We start from the raw sequence: 18,303 nt of genomic DNA on the forward strand, positions 1-18,303 counted from the left end.
CACCAGTTGGAGTGAGCGGGCATAATGATCACCCACAGCTGACTGCTGCAGCTTCTGTTTTTAAAGGAACCTCAGTGAGGGACAAAATGGAAAACCTGACAAGTGACATTGAGATACAGTAATTCAAGTGATGGAATTTGAATGAGGGACGGCAGACCCCTAAGATATTTTGTTCCTCACAGACAGGAGGACGTGGCTGTTTCAGAAACTGAGCAAGCCCATCTGGAAGTGACAGAGGGGGTGATCGTTATGAATGTAGACCCTCACTCGTGTATACAGTGCACACAAGGTTCCATGACCTCATCAGGATAGGAAAAACGACTGGCATCAGCCATTCAAGTTGCATACCCTCGGTCTGACTTCCCAGCATTCCCTTGTTTGGCATTTCTCAGAACAACCTATCTTGTAACTCCAACCATTTCTCTTTGTCTAGTTGCCTTCCCACATGCCCATCTACACACTTCAATTCAATTTCAAGTTATTGACATTTCACTCCCATCCCTCATAGCCACACTCCACAAGTGTTGTCATTCCATTCTCTCAACACATTCCACTTCTCATTTTTTTTATTTGTTCATGCATCGCTGTCTAGGCCAGCATTTATTGTCCATCCCTAATTACCCAGAGGGCAATTAAGAGTCAACCACATTGCTGTGGTACAGAAGTCACATGTAGGCCAGACCAGGTAAAAGCAGGAGATTTCCTTCCCGAAAGGACAGGTGGATTTTTAAGGCAATCAACAGTGGTGACATGGTCACCATATGATTCAAATCTCAGGATCTGCAGCAGTGGGATTCAAACCCAGGTCTCTAGAGGATTAAATTTGGGTTCTGGATTACTCATAACATTACACTAAATCACTGCTTCATAGTTTTCTTCTTTCTGTCCTAGCAGGAGAAGAATACCAGAGAGATACAGAAGATAGAGGGTGTCCCAGTTTGTCAACTGTAGCCAACAATCAATGTGGAGAAGGAGGTATGAAAATCTGCACATCCTCACAATACGTGATGATTGGTGATAGAGAGACGGGGACTTCCTAGTTAATCTGAAAATAAGTTAAATCACTCTCTGTCACATGACATACAGTACTCACCCATGTTGACTTGGTGTTAGGAGCTACTGAAATGTGATGATGATTGGACCAATGCTGACTTTGAACATTTTAACACGGCAGCTCCAATTTATATTCTTCTTTCATCTCACAGAGTTTTCAAACCTGACTGAGCATATGACTTAGCAGGATGATGAAGATAAATCATTGGAGGTCTCTCTATCTCTGAAAAAGCACCACACAGGATCTGCATTTTTCCTTTACCAGTTCAGATGCACACAACTCAGAAATCCTCCAAGATAAGGAACTGAGGTGTCACATAGAAGGCCACACATCACTTAGGAAACAGCAGGCAGTGGGGACAGGGAGAGTCTCTCTCAGAGTTTATGAACCACTTAGCTTTACTCCCTTGCTGTAAATTCTGTGTTTTGGTTGCGATTGATAAGGAGGACTATTCTGGTATAGCAGCAGTAAATGTGCGAGGTTCTGTCAGTATTGCAACAGCACACCCTCGGAGGGAAATTTGATGAGTTCATCTCTCCCAAGAGTGTCATAAAATTCATTTGAATGAAGAAGCTGGTTGCCTGCACAGGGTATCAGAAGCAATGGGAAACCAAATGCATGCTCAAACAATGGCCTGGCTACCCAGTGTTTCACTTTAAATAGGATGGGGGAATACCTCACATTAGTCATTCAACACCTTCATGAAATGCAGAAAAATGCTCTCCAGCTCTACATCGGCAGAGAAATATAAACCGTGAGAAGGAATATAGAGAACGGAGTCTTAGAAAGTTGGGTTTTTGCTGAAAGCATTCCCACATCAATTCCCCTTAGACAGAGCCAGACATATTGGTTTTTGCTCAGTCATAACCTCTGACCTGCAAGGGTTCAGGTACACTACAGTTTTTTCATGCAGAGGGTGGTGCGTCTATGGAATTAACTGCCAGAGGTAGTAGTGGATGGAGGCTGGTACAATGGCAACATTTAAAAGGCATCTGGATGAGAATATGAATAGCAAGGGTTTAGAGGGATATGGACCACACGTTGGCAAATGGGACTGGATTAATTTAGGATATCTGGTCGGCATGGATGAGTTGGACCGAAGGGCCTGTTTCCTTGATGTACATCTCTGTGACTCTATGATACTCACAGGTACCAAAACCCAGAGGATATTAGCCAAGGTCATGCAAACATTTAGCAGGGGAACAAGCAGCATCTCTTTAGTTCTACTGAAGCCATAGGTGTAGGAGCATGTCGTACTAATAGGAAAAGGAAGAGAAATGAGATCACTATTATTTAAAACTAGTTAAATTGTCACATTTATTATGAAGCATGATAAAATTTATTTCAGATTTCCAATGTCCAATTATCTCTATCACTGCCTAATGTCTGCCAGATGATTTTCAGATTTGAAGAGTATTATATGCCGGTGACAATATGACAAATGTCCGTGTCAGTGAGAGGATGGATTGTTGTTTATGGGTATATTTTGGACTGGGGATGGGGTACTGCAAATTCTGCATTGGCGTTCCTGATAGCCTCAGATCAGCTGAAGTGTGTCTGACTAAGTCATAAAATCATAGACTCAAAGAGATGTACAGCACAGAAACAGGTCCTTTGGTCCAACCCGGGCATGCCAACCAGAAATCCCAACCCAATCTAGTCCCACCTGCCAGTACCCGGCTCATATCCTCCAAACCCTTCCTATTCATATACCCATCCAAATGCATTTTAAATGTTGCAATTGTACCAGCCTCCACCACTTCCACTGGCAGTTCATTCCATACACGCACCACCCTCTGTGTGAAAACATTGCCCCTTAGGTCTCTTTTATATCTTTCCCCTCTCACCCTTAACCTATGTCCTCGAGTTCTGGACTCTCCCATCCAAGGGAAAAGACCTTGTCTATTTATCCTATCCATGCCCCTCATGATTTATAAACCTCTACAAGGTCATCTCTCAGCCTCCGACACTCCAGGGAAAACAGCCCCAGCCTATTCAACCTCTCCCTATAGATCAAATCCTCCAATCCTGGCAACATCCTTGTAAATCTTTTCTGAACCCTTTCAAGTTTCACAACATCTTTCCGATAGGAAGAAGAACAGAATTGCACGCAATATTCCAACAGTGGCCTAACCAATGTCCTGTACAGCTGCAACATGACCTCCTAACTCCTGTACTCAATACTCTGACCAATAAAGGAAAGCATACCAAATGCCTTCTTCACTATCCTATCTACCTGTGACTCCACTTTCAAGGAGCTATGAACCTGCTATGAAATCCAAGATCTCTTTGTTCAGCAACACTTCCTAGGACCTTATCATTAAGTGTATAAGTCCTGCTAAGACTTGCTTGCCCAAAATGAAGTATCTCGCATTTATCTGAATTAAACTCCATCTGCCACTTCTCAGCCCATTGGCCCATCTGGTCAAGATCCCGTTGTAATCTGAGGTAACCTTCTTTGCTGTCCACTACACCTCTAATTTTGGTGTCATCAGCAAACTTACTAACTGTACCTCTTATGCTCACATCCAAATCATTTATGTAAATGACAAAAAGTAGAGGACCCAGCACTGATCCTTGTGGCACTCCACTGGTCACAGGCCTCCAGTCTGAAAAACAACTCTCCACCACCACCCTCTGTCTTCCACCTTTGAGCCAGTTCTGTATCCAAAGGGCAAGTTCTCCCTGTATTCCATGAGATCTAACCTTGCTCACCAGTCTCCCATGGGGAACCTTGTCTAACAGCTTACTGAAGTCTATATAGATCACATCTACCTCTCTGCCCTCATCAATCCTCTTTGTTACTTCTTCAAAAAACTCATTCAAGTTTGTGAGATATGATTTCCCACACATAAAGCTATGTTTACTATCTCTTATCAGTCCTTGCCTTTTCAAATACATGTACATCCTGTCCCTCAGGATTCCCTCCAACAACTTGCCCACCACCGATGTCAGGCTCACTGGTCTATAGTTCCCTGGCATGTCCTTACCAACTTTATTAAACAGAGGCACCAAGTTAGCCAACCTCAAGTCTTCCAGCACCTCACCTGTGACTATCAATAGTGCAAATATTTCAGTAAGAGACACAGCAATCACTTCCCTAGCTTCCCACAGAGTTTTAGGGGACACCTGATCAGGTCCTGATTAGATAATTAGGTAATCCAAGATGGAGGATGAGAAAAATTTCTGGCTGTAACAGCTGCTCCTTTTTTTAGATATTTTAGGTGTTGGAGGTGATTTCCTCAAATTCCAGGAGCAACAATTACTGTTATATGTGCTGTTGCATTGTTTTGGAACTTTGGAGAGAAGAAAAGTCAAAACAACAGTACTTTTAAAAGGGAGAAGAAGAGGTCCATGGTGGACATACCCAACAGATAAATGAATGGCTATGCTTAGCCTGATCACACTCCTCTTTCTGTTCCCCTATCTCTTGCAAAGATGCAGGGTGGTCTTCACCTTCCTCCTCTTGTAATTCTAATCCCCAACACTGCCAACCTCAGCCTCCAATGTTCTAGTGAAAATAATCCAAGTTTCTCCACCCTCTCTTTATGGCTAAAATATTCCAATGCAGGCAACATCCCTGTAAATCTCTTTTGTATTCTCTCCAAAGCCTCCAACTCCTTCCTGTAGTGTGGTGAACAGAACTGCACACTATAATCCAAATGTGGCTTAACTTAAGTTTTATACAACTGCAACAAGACTTGCCAACATTTATACTATTGCTGAAAATGTGTTGCTGGAAAAGCGCAGCAGGTCAAGCAGCATCCAAGGAACAAGAGAATCGACGTTTCGGGCATCGGCTGATGCCTGAAACGTCAATTCTCCTGTTCCTTGTATGCTGCCTGACCTGCTGCGCTTTTCCAGCAACACATTTTCAGCTCTGATCTCCAGCATCTGCAGTCCTCACTTGCTCCTCGAACATTTATACTATTGCCTGGACCTATGAAAGCAAGCATACACCTTCTTTACCACCTTCTCCACTTGTGTTGCTGCTTTCAAGGAGCTATGGACTTAGAAGTCAAGATCCCTCTGTATGTCAATGCTCCCGAGGGTCCTGCCGTTTACTGTATACTTTCCTCTTGCGTTTGACCTCCCAAGAGACATCACCCCATGCTTGTTTGGATTAAACTCCATCTGCCATTTTTCCACCTAGCGTTCTAACTGATTTATATTGACACTGTATCCTTTGACAACTTTCCTCACTATTTGCAACTCCACCAATTTTTGTGGTGTATAATCAAACCACCTACATTTTCATCCAAATACTATGAATACTGAGAAGCCTGGATACAATGGACATGGAAAAGATGTTTCCACTAGTGGAGACATTAGGACCAGAGAGCACAGCTTCAGAGTGAGGGGGTTACCCTTTAGAATTGAGATAAGGAGGAATTTCTTCAGTCAGAGGGTGATGAATCTGTAGAACTCATTGCCACAGAAGGCTGTGGAGGCCAAGTCATTGACTGTTTTCAAGACAGAGAGATTGGTTCTTGATTAGTAAATGGATCAAGGATTGCAGGGAGGAGGCAGGAGAAGGAGTTGACAAACATATCAGCCATGATCCAATGGTGGAACAGATTCAATGGGCCTAATGGCCTATATCATATGGTCTTAAGGTCAAATCATTTATATAAATTACAAACAACAGAAGTCCCAGAGCTGATCCTTGTGGAAAACTGCTGGTCACAGATCTGAGTCAGAAAAACACCCCTCTACAACTGCCCTCTGTCTTCTGTAGCCAAGCCAATTTTGTATCTAACTCACTGTGAATCATGTATCTTAATCTTCTGGTCCAGCCTAACATGTCAGATGGTTGAGAAAAGAACATATAAGCAACATTCACTGCCCTATCCTCATCAATCATCTTTGTTACTTCCTCAAAAAATTCAATCAAATTTGTAAGGTAAGACCTCCAAAGCCATGCTGAATAGTATAAACAATTATGACAGGCACGAATAGGCTGGATAGTTGAAAGCTTTTTCCCAAGAGTGAAAATGCCAAAATTCACGGGCCTAGGTTTAGGGTAAGGACAGGAAAGTTTACAGGAGATGTGCAAGGCAACTTTTTTTACATAGAGGATCGTAGGTGTCTGGACTGTGCTGATGGGGAGGTGATAGAGGCAGTTAAGATAGCAATGTTTAAGAGGCATTTAGATAGACACATGCAGGCAGATGAGATGGCCAGTACAGACACAATAGACCAAAAGGACTGTTCCTGTGTGTACTGTTATATGTTCTATGTTAATCATGCATGCCCTCTGCACTGCCTTCTCATTTAATCATCACACCTCCTGCCCCCCCACCAACAGTAACATTTGTGCCTTTCACTTTCATCTCTATTTCCTGCCTTTCTTGCACTACAAGTAGGAAATAGCCCACATTAGGCCAGAAAGAGTCAAAATGGATATGAGGTTACCCGACATTCAGCTCCTCACATCTATGTGGAGAGCATCCTGACTCTGACTGTCCTGAACGGTTGACTGACTAGGCCCAAGCCCTTGCACTGGTATTTGAGGCTGCTCTTGACTTCCTGTGCCAAAACCCCTGAATGAAGATTATCTCCCATGACTGAGATCTGCTAACAACTATGACCAGCCTTTGTGTTGGCTCTAAAAGTCAAAACAAGACAGAAGTAATATGAACTTGGTATCTCTGACTGAGGTGGGCAAAGTACAAAGCAGCAGACAAGGCATTGCAAGGTAGGGATGCCGTGAGCATCCAGGTAGGCTCAGAGTGAGTCATCGCTATGACAGCAAAGTGAATAGCATGGAGATGCATCCTGGTTCACTCCATGATCTGGGTATGTGTCCCTGAGCACACAGTGTTAGTGTTTTCCGAGGACCAGCATTGAAGAGCAGGAGATGTGCCATGAATATTCTTAGAGGCTGGCACATGTCAGATGCCAATGTGCATGGACATGGGGTGCATTTTGCTGTGTCCATGAAGCATGCCTGAGAAGTTCTTGGCCAGTGTCTAGTATGGAGGTCCTTCAGAGCAACTGACAAACTGAAGTCTGCAGATTCCACCTCTGACTTCCAAGTCAAGAATTCTCAACATCTCGGTGGCTTGGACCATTGGGCAAAATAGGAAGCTGAATTTAATGAGGCAAGTGGGACATTAATTAAGCGTTTGACAAGTAATAAGTCCCCTTAGTTGACAACCACCTAGAGACAAACATGCCTCGCTGCTTGGCATCTACATAAAATAAGCAGTGCAATGCTTCTAGACTTCTCGCGATTCTGTCAGAAATCTTACCATGGGCTCCATCATTCAGCCGCACATAAGATTCTACCCAGACTCCTACCTTTTGTGTATTGCTGTAAATTTACCTCAAAACAAGTAAACTGGCAATGAAGCCACAAAATTGGGAGCAACGCTGACTAAGCTAAGGCAAATTAACTCATTATTGGGTTAAAACATAGGAATCTTGCAGTTTGTACCCACTTTCCACATTTAAATAAGTGATATGGTTTAATGGTTCCTACTTCCAAATACAAATGTTTGCCTATGGTCCCTATTTTATAAATACATGTAGTGTTTATGTATGTTTTGAAATACATATTTCATGCTTATTAAATCATTGTGAGTTTGAAAATTTTAATATGGAGCATATTCAGATTCAAAACAGTGCAAGACTTTTAAAAATTGCTCACAATGATTTTATTATATTTTAAGGCAGGTTGAAGGGATAGTATGAAAAATGACACAAATGGGATTAATTCTCCATCCAGCTATTTTTGGCATCGGGGAAGCAGTGTGCATGAAATAAGGAAACCCAGAGGGTAAAGCTATTCCTGCCAACTCTTGGGAGGAAAACTCTAGAGGAGGTAGAAATTTTCTGCCAAAAACTAGTTATGCACACACTTTATTTAAATTCTCCTGTTTTGTTGAAAAACAAAATGTTTTTCAGCATTATTTTCTTAACTGCAGAGAAAAGCCATCAATATAGCTTCAATACAAAGTGGCTATGTATATTGCCCTGAACCTCCATTATGACATGCAGGAGCAGAAAATTCACCATTGAGTCAATGCATAGGAATCTTGCAGTTTGTCCTGGATTTTTCAATCTCAGATTTTTTTGTCGACACTTCCCACATTCCCCCCTACTGACCCAAATGGCTTCCAGAAACAACCAGGTCACTCATCTGTGCCTCTTATTATCTGGGCTTCAGCTGTGTCATGCATTTAACATTAAAAATGCTTAACAGCTTCAAGAAGAAACCTTAAATCCTAACTTCTCTGACTAAGTAGAAGTTTTTTACATATATGAGTAAGTTTTACAAATTTTGCTCGGTTCTTTACCAGGTTTTGTTCTGTCTTGATTTCCCTGTGGTTTTTCTTGTAATTATCTAATCACAGCATTAAATGAAACTTGTTGACCTGTCAAATCTTTGTTTGTTCTACCTCCACAATGGAGCTAATTACTGTAATACCAAGCCTTTCTCTTTTCCTAAAATATTAATACGGTTCTTCTTCAAGTACATGTCCAACTTCATCTGAAATGTCATGACTTATTTGGCCGCACTAGTTACTTGTGATGTTCTATGCTGTACACTAATTCATTACCTGAAAAAATATTTTATATGTTAATTCTTATTCTGGATACAGCCCATCTTATTACCAGTTTAACAACTAATGGAACCATCTGTTAACCGCCTTAAACATTTTCAGAATTACGGATATTTCCACTTGATAACCTGTTGCTCTTCTCTGGCAAATACAGAGCTTCAAACTTTCAAGTCCCTCTCCATCACTATATCTTTCTTATTTGACAGTATCTTGGTAAACCATATTACATTTCTTCCATTGTATTTATGTGGCTCATCCAATTCAGTTTCTGGTAAATGGCAACTCCTAGAATGTTGATAGTTGGGCATTCAGCAATGGTAATGCTGTTGAGTATCATGGGACAATGATTAGATTCTCTCTAGATGGTCCTTGCCTGATGCTTGTGTGGTGTGAATATCATTTGTCAATTGCTTACCCAAGCCTGGATAGTGTCTAGGTTTTGCTGCATTTTGACATGGACAGCTTCAGTATCTGAGGAGTCACAAGTGGTGCTGAACACGTGTAATCATCAGTAAACATCTCCACTTCTGACCTAATTTTGGAGGGAAGGTCTTAATGAAGTAGCTGAAGATGGTTGGACCTACAACACTACCCTGAGGAACTCCTGCAGAGAGGTCCTGGAATTGATTTTTCTGATGTGATGCTAAACTGAAACTTCATCTGTCACCTAAGATAGATGTACCAGATGCATGATGCCATTTTAAAAGGCTAAGTTCCACTGGGGTCCTGGACAATATCAATATCTATTCCTCAAGTAACTTGCAAAAGGAGGGGAGGTTGTGCCATGGTGCCAATGTCAATAGATTAATAATCCAGAATCCCTAGATACCATTTGAGGGAGGAAAACAAAGAACTTCAGATGCTGGTGATCTGAAGTTAAAAAAAAGAAATCTGATGAAGTGTCACTGAACTCAAAATTTTAATCCTATTTTTCTCTTTATGGATGATTGCTGACCTGCTGAATTTCTCGAGGAATTCCTATTTTTGTGATGTTTTGGGACATAGATTCCTATTCCATTATGACATTTGGTGAATGAATTGAATAAAACCTGGAACAAGAAGCTGACATAATGGTGACCATTAGCCACGGTCAACGTCCTTTACAGAGGGAATCTGTCCTTTCTTGGTCTGACCTACATGTGACTCCAGATCCACAGCAACGTTCTTAACTGCCCGTGGAAATGGCCCAACAATTCATTCAGTTTAGGAATTAGGGATAAGCAATACATGTTGCCTTAGTCAGCGATACTCACATCCTATGAATGAATAAAAAGAATTGGCTGTTTTGTTTCTCACATTACAGAGCACTGACAAAGCCTTAGAGGAAGTGAACCTCAGCTTTCAATCTACATAGAGAAAGTCACAGCACTGACTGACTGTATCCATGCTTAAGTATAGTCTGGACATGCAAAGCTCCTCTGACAGTGCATCAGAAAACATTTTCCTTGTACTCTTGTTGTAGGAGTTGGGGCTTGGAGTGAAGATTCTTCAGTCTCAAATCATGGAGCCTCGAGAGATGTGCTTGCTCCTTCTCTAGGTTGTTCATGATGATTAAGGGCAAGAGAAACCCTGAGAATGGGTCATTATAATATAATTCCATTTATGTAAAGTCAGATAGCAATGCTGAAAGTATCATACTGTGATATTTTCAGGACTGAATAACAAAGCTGATAAGAATAAACTACCAAATATAAGAAATGCAGGGGAAGAACGTTCATCATAGATGAAGGTTTCCAGGCTGGTAATCTGTGATCTTAGTGGTCTACTGGGCCGAGACTCATGCCAATACCTCACTTATAGCAAGACGGTGCCAATATTTCCCTGTCTGAGTAACCGTAGTACAAATAATGGCATCAATCCGGCAAACTGGAAATTGCATTTGACTACAATGGAGGACTGAGGAGTGAGAACACAGTTTTGACAGGAATATCAGAAAAGCAATGCAAATATTCCAGTAATCTATGGGACATTCTGACCTAATACATAACTCACTTTGATTATTTTCAATGAGGCATGTCCTTAATGTCTCATTATTGTGGGTCAAATTATCATCAAATTCAGACCCAATGCATATTACAAAGAAAACCCACAAGACAAAGTTAAAGAAAACCATGTTAGAAATTTGACTAATTCATCCAATAAAGATAAAACCTTTTGCAATATGTAGTGCTAAAAATAAACTGAATGAATTTTTAAAATGTATTGCCTCATTTTTCATAATAAGTAAGGGGATTAAGTAAAGGCTTTAGATCACTAGTTGACATTGTGTTGGCAGCTGGCCAATATGCCAACACAGAAGAACATTACCTATCCAAACTTGCCTGGACATAGACAGGTGATGAGGTCAGATAACTAACATATGTGATTTCCCAATGCAAAGAACTGTGTAGCAGTTCCAATCAGAGTCTGATCACAGTTAAGCACCTGGTTCGGATTAAATCAATAGGTTGTACTGTATAGCACACTGTATCACTGTTTAAATTTGAACTGTGAGCAAACCTTGCTTCTGCTGGATGTGCAGGCTCCTATATGACTGAGATGAATAACTGACTAAAGTAGATAATGTGTCAGTTAATCATATGCAACAATGTCACCAAACAGAAATAACTTGCAAACTAAAATTAATTAAACTTGTGTTAATAACCATAACCTAAGAACTAACAAAGTTTGCCAGCATTTCTCCACTTCCACATAAAATTTCTACGAAAGACAAGGCTAAAGTATAGCTTGGGAGTTGGGTTTGACTCTCAAACACACTGAAGCCAAAAGCTGTGAGGTTACCCCAGGCAGATGATTTGATACCAAATAGGTTTTGCAAAGAGTGTGTGATAGCTTCAATCGTATTTTTCATCCCAGTTTAAATATTTCTGGAATGGAAAAAAGCAGTTGTATCATCTATGCTCTTCTAACATTAAAGATTAAAAGGCTTGGGTCTGAAATCATAAACAAGGCTATGTAGAGGCCTCTCAGTGCTGAGCTCAGTGTGAGCTCAAGCAAGGTGCAGCCTGCAGTGCAGCTTGAATCTGTTGACTGTGCATCATATTTTGCAGGTATTCGTCTGCAATGGAATGACAGGCTACAATAGACTCTGAGGAAAGAAAGCCTCCAAACATATTGTACTCATTCAGATTTAAAGCCCCAGAGATTGCACCTGGAGCATAATATTTTGGAAATGGCATTGCAGGCTGCTATAATCGAATGATGAATATGCCACAGGAGAAGAGATGAATATGACTTAACTGATTTTTACAGAAAACAATACTAAGAAAAAAGATAGCTGGAGGGGTTATGGCTGGTCCAAAAAGGGAACGGGATAATATAGATGTATTACATATTGATATAGAAGCTGAAGCAATTCCATACCACACCTCAGCTCAACTTGGACTACTTATCCATCCAAATGTTTAAATTGTGGTGTAATAAAACTGCTTCCAATTAATTCTACTGCCTCTCCCCTTTTTCTTACTTCTGTATTTATTCTGGAATTAAATATCAAGATATATTTCATTGTTAATTGTCACACAGCTACATCTGTTTCTCAGATATGCTGTTAGGTAATGATCTTTTATTTTAATCAATTGCCCTTTCTTTCCCATTTCATTTACACAGCACATTAAAATTCATACTTTTTAGTTTGGAGTTCCTTAGTTGGTAAGGGCACAAAGACTTGTTGGAAGTCTTCCTCAGTTATTCTAATGATTCTATTACTTCCATATATTGATGCTTGTAAAAACTAGATTTTCTTAGCTTGGAAAATCATAGCCCCAAGAAATTATGTAAGGGCTAATGAAGTAGCTCATTAGTCTGTGGATCACCAAACAATGCAGAACCCAGTACAACTTAGAAGAATCATAGAATCCCTACAGTGTGGAAGCAGACCATTTGACCTATCGAATCCATACTGAACAGCATCCCACCCAGACCCAATCCCCTCTACTCCATCTCGGTAACCCTGCATTTCTCAAGGCTAAACCACCTAGTCTGCATATCCATGCACTGAAAAGGCAATGTAGCATGACCAACCTACCTAAGCTGCACATCTTTTGACTGTGGGAGGAAACTGAAGCACCTGGAAGAAACCCACGCAGACATGGGGAGAATGTGCAAATTCCACACAGACAGAAAATAAAAAGAATTGGCTTAACTGTAACTCTAGCGAAATGCTTAACAAAATAATATGCATACTAACTACTATCAATTAGCTGTTGCATTATAGTAACATCCCATAAACACATGCTTAGCGAAGCCAAAGTCAACAAAATAGATTGTCTTACATGCAATTATAGCAGCAGAACCCCAGCTTTTAGCTGTACCATAGACAGAATAAGAGTTTCCACATCCAGCTTTATGACCCCAGCAACTGCAAAAGACTAAAACTGAAAATCTTGGTTCTTTGGGAGCTTCACCCCATCCATTCAGGCTGCTTCTATTGTTCCAACTTAGAAAAAGCCTCAAGGCTTTGCAAGCTGTTTACTTTATCGGGTTTGATCAGATCGCTTAACAAATCTGACTCATTGGACTCCTCGATATTGATACCTATGATTGTTTACTGGTGTAGGAATGATGCATGAACAAGTTAGAGAGGTGGAAAATGTTAGGATCAAAATTCAATAGCTTAGGGCACAGGTAACAGAAAGCATAGCCACTAGCATTGAGGTGAAAATTGAACAATTGCAAGAGGAGCACAGACATCTCAAAGATTTATAGGGCTGAACACTTGATAGCCCATCTTTTTGATTTTTGTGTGGTAAAATTATTTTATCTGAAATCATGAATTTTAGGGCTGTTGTATCAATTATTTGAGTTTTTAGATTTTAAAGCAAAATGAATTGTTGTACTAGTCCCTACTGGTGTAATAAACAGCAACTTTGATTTTTATAGGACATTTAACACAATCACACACCTTAAGGGATTTCTGCCTTATTAAGTGATATTAAACTAAACATGATTTGATGTCTAACTATACAAGAAGATACACTGAGAGCCAGCAAGAATGCAAATTCAGATTGATGTAGGCCCATCCTGGACATCAAAAGTTTCTTTTACGTTTATCCCATCAGAACATTTGTGAAATATATAAACGTTCCACAAAAGACTTCACCAGGGAAGGAAATTGCAACATCCTGATGAAGATTCTATTTTCTTCTATATAATTATAGGGGAGAGGTGAACTGATACCATTCACCAATCAATATGAAACGATGTGTAACGAATCAAAAATAACATAATTTTACCCCATTGCCAAGTCTTGTGTAAAGGCTTCTAGGACACTGGAGCAACAATGCAACAATGTACGGAGCAACTCCCCACTGGCCATAAATAGCACAGTGTGAGTAGTTAAAAATCACACAACACCAAGTTTTAGTCCAACAGGTTTAATTGGAAGCACTAGCTTTCAGAGTGCTGCTCCTTCACCAACTGATGAAGGAACAGTGTTCTGAAAGCTAGTGCTTCCAATTAAACATTTTGAGCTATAACCTGGTGCTGTGCGATTTTTAACTTTGTATACCCTAGTCCAACATCGGCATCTCCAAATTATGACAATATGAGTAGACTCAGTTAGACAGATAGGAAATGGAAGATAGAGTTCGGACATTCTTAATAGTGTAAAGTTTAGGAACTACAATATCTCAGATTATTATGTATAAGCATATTTTGTATTGATAAGCAATTAACAGAATTGTAAAGAAATTTAAGTCTGAAAACAATTCTTGGCCTTGTTTTCTCTTCAACCAATTTGTCTTGAACCCAAAGTCATGGATATGAGCATAAAACCACACCATAAAAGACCAAGAACCTAAAAATCACAATCCAGGCCAAGGTGGACTACACATACATCCATTTCACATAGAACAGGGTTAGATAGTGATTAAATCAAAGTTCTGTGTAATTGAATATCGATGAAGGCAGCAAGGGAATTGTCAAAATTGAACAACTCTGTAGGGAAAAAGTATTGCCCAAGCATTGATAACCTGGTAAGGCACTAACTAATCAGCTTTTTGCCAAGTCTAAGTCAACAATCCCAAACCTTTGTGATCTGCCAAATGTTTTAATTACCTCCAGAACCATAACAATGCAGATTTGCCACAGGTGAGTATTGCCTTGCTGTTGCTGTGAGCACAGAGATTCCCTATTGTGAAAGTAACTATGGCTCAAAGTTTGGGAGAAGATTTGTAGCTCGGGTGCTCGTTGTTGTGGTTCTCTTCGCCGAGCTGGGAATTTGTGTTGCAAACGTTTCGTCCCCTGTCTAGGTGACATCGTCAGTGCTTGGGAGCCTCCTGTGAAGGGCTTCTGTGATGTTTCCTCCGGCATTTATAGTGGCCTGTCTCTGCTGCTTCCGGTTGTCAGTTCCAGCTGTCTGCTGCAGTGGCCGGTATATTGGGTCCAGGTCAATGTGTTTGTTGATAGAATCTGTGGATGAGTGCCATGCCTTTAGGAATTCCCTGGCTGTTCTCTGTTTGGCTTGCCCTATAATAGTCAAATGCATTCGACTGGGACAACACTACTATTATAGGGCAAGCCAAACAGAGAACAGCCAGGGAATTCTTAGAGGCATGGCACTCATCCATAGATTCTATCAACAAACACATCGACCTGGACCCAATATACTGGCCACTGTATCGGACAGCTGGAACTGACAACTGGAAGCGGCAGAGACAAGCCACTATAAATGCCGGAGGAAACATCACAGAAGCGCTTCACAGGAGGCTCCCAAGCACTGAGGATGTCACCTAGGCAGGGGACGAAACGTTTGCAACACAAATTCCCAGCTCGGCGAACAGAACCACAACAGTAAGTATGGCTACTTCAACAAAAGTGGCTATCAGAAAGCTTGATCTGATTTCAGTTTTGTTTGGAATTCTCAAATGGTGAGAAGTGACAATTTTCCATTCGACAACAATTGAGTCAAGTAAATGTGTGAACTACTTGGGCTTTATTCATTGAATAATCACATTTCATTGGCCGGGAACTCGGGGGATATTAGGAGATTTACATCTATCTTGAAAAATATGAAAAGTACAACTCTAGCTATAAGTGAAATCAAATCTGTAGTTAGTCAATGTCTTATCCATAAGAGAAAATGACACCCTATTTCAGTAATTATTTCATAAAGTGAACTATTTTCAGTTGATGAAAACACATCTTTCATCTCAATTAATTAAAAAGAAACATTAGAATATCCTACAGTCTTAGTGGTGAAGTTGAATGTTCACATTATGCTTACGTTTATTGTTTACACCTATGGAAACAAACCATTCAAACATGCTTTTGCCCCAGTTTCATTCTGGGATCATGGGGCACAGAAGCAGGAGAAATCCTAGTCCCCAGAACCAACTTGTAGTCAAAGTTTAAAATAAAATTAAAATATAAATCTTCCCTCTTGCTCATGTCCTGGCATTGCCACATACACTCGATGCTCCATCCATGCAGCCCTAGGCTCCTCTAGTCCTTCTCACAGTTTCTTATTCTCTGTACCACTCTATATCACCTTACTCATCCTGTGGTCCCTCATGTACTTTGTACAATCTTGTGCTCCTCCATCCATCTCTACTATCCTTGATATGCCCATTTATCCATTCATCATAACCCTTTCTGGGTCTGTGTCAACCCTGTACCCTTTTACCCATTCCTCATAGCCCTTTCTAGCTCCTATGTCACCCTTTGCCCCTTAACCCAGTCTCCATTGTGTCTCATAGCCCATGCGTCAGGATATGTGTATTTATCCTACACATGACTCATTATAGCTTCTATGCCCATTCATATCAACTGATAGCCTCTTACTCACAATGCTTTCCTCTCTTTATCAACTCACCATGGGTAAACCTCAGGAAACATGTGTCAGCATCTATTAATGATGAGATTAGAACAAAAGGATCAATACATTAAAATTGCTTCAACTAATCCCTTACGAAAATAAGCATGTCACTTAAGTGCTTTACCCTTAAGTCAGCAAACATTTCCATTCAATAAGGAATTGGGGCTGTCAATCAAAATACTCACTGACTGGCAGCCTATAATAAAAATAATTGTTTTGAAAATCAGTAATGTAGCACAGATCCTATGGCAGTTTTACATGAGTGGGCAATATCCTAGCAATATCTAGCACTTATTTTTAAGTCCAATTTTTTTTGACAGATCTTTCACAACATTGACAATCCCAATGGGTTTCTGCACATTTTACACACAAACATATGATCAATAGATATAGGAGCAGAGTAAGCTATTCGGTCCACCGAATCTGTTCTGCCTGGCAATGATATCATGACTGATCTGACAATCTTCCACCTCACTTTCCTGCCTTTTCTCCATTGCCCTTGATTCCCTTACTGGTTACAAATCTGACTATTTCAGCCTTGAATATAGTTAATGACCCAGCCTTGGTAGACCTCTATTATCTTCTGATGCCAAGAGTTCCAAAGTCGCAGAAAGAAAAGAATTAACTTCATCTCTGTCTTGAAAGGGCAATATCTAAGTTTAAAACAGTAGCCCCCAGTTCTGCAATAACCGTCAAAAAGAAACATCCTTTTTAAAGCCTCTTTGTCGAGACCATTTAGGAAGTTATATACTTCAGTCGTCACCCTCCTTCCAGATTTCAGTTGAAACAAGCTCAGCTTGCCCAACTTCACACCATAAGACAATCTACTCATTGCTGGTATCAATCTAGGAAACCTCCTTTAAACTGCTTTCAAGGCATTTCAATCCCACCTTAAATAAGGAGATCAAAACTGCGTACAGTATAAAATGCAGCCTCACCAATGCTACAACTGAAACAAAACATCCCTAGTTTTATGTCAAGATTAGAGTGGTGCTGGAAAAGCACAGCAGGTCAGGCAGCATCCGAGGAGCAGGAAAATCAATATTTCGGACAAAAGCTCTTCATCAGGAATGAGCTGGGAGCCTTGGGAGTGGAGAAATTTTATGTTTTATGATCAATTCCTCCCATAACAAAAAATGGCATTCTGTTAGCCTTCTTGATTACGTGCTGTACCTACATACCAACTTTTTGTCAATCATTCACCAGAAAATCTAAATTCATTTAGACTTCAGGATTATTCAGTCCTTCTCCATTTTTTATTATTCTTGCCAAAGTGTAAAACTTCACATTTTTCCACATTGTACTCAATCTGCCTAATAATTGCCTACTCTCTCAAACTTCTGACATCTCTTTACAAGCTCCTTCTGCTTTTTTGACAACACGTTTGCCTACCCATCTTGGCATCGTCTAAGAATTTAGCTACCATGCGTTCAACTGACAGAAATTGTACAAAGCTGAGACCCCAGCACAGACCCCTACAGGATTCCACAGCTCCGACCAATCAGCCAAAGACTCTTTTTATGCATGCTTTCTGTTTTCTGCCAGGCAACCAATCATCTGTCCAAGTTGATAAGCTAACCCCTTCCCCACTCCACCCCACCCCCCCACCCATCATGGGCTTTTATCTTCCACAATTGCCTTTGATCTAGGACCTTATCAAACACCTTCTTGAAATCCATGTACAGTACATCAGCATGCTCCCCATTATACACAATGCATGTTACTGCTTCAAATAGCTCCAATAAATTGGTGGAACATGATTTTCCTGTGATAATATCATGGTGACTCTTTCTGATTATCTTGAGGTATTCTAAGTGGGAGCTATAATCTTTTTATAATTAATTCTACACCTTCCTCAAACAGAT

The 18,303-nt window shown here is 40.4% G+C and overlaps 1 long non-coding RNA gene across 1 annotated transcript in view; it reads right to left on the bottom strand.

The window, feature by feature from the left end:
• LOC140480509 (uncharacterized) overlaps positions 1–18,303 on the bottom strand; it is a 72,579-nt gene that overhangs the window by 2,086 nt on the left and 52,190 nt on the right. The window lies entirely within an intron of this gene.

Source organism: Chiloscyllium punctatum, chromosome 8 (genome assembly GCF_047496795.1).
Source record: "Chiloscyllium punctatum isolate Juve2018m chromosome 8, sChiPun1.3, whole genome shotgun sequence".
Lineage (NCBI taxonomy): Eukaryota > Metazoa > Chordata > Chondrichthyes > Orectolobiformes > Hemiscylliidae > Chiloscyllium > Chiloscyllium punctatum.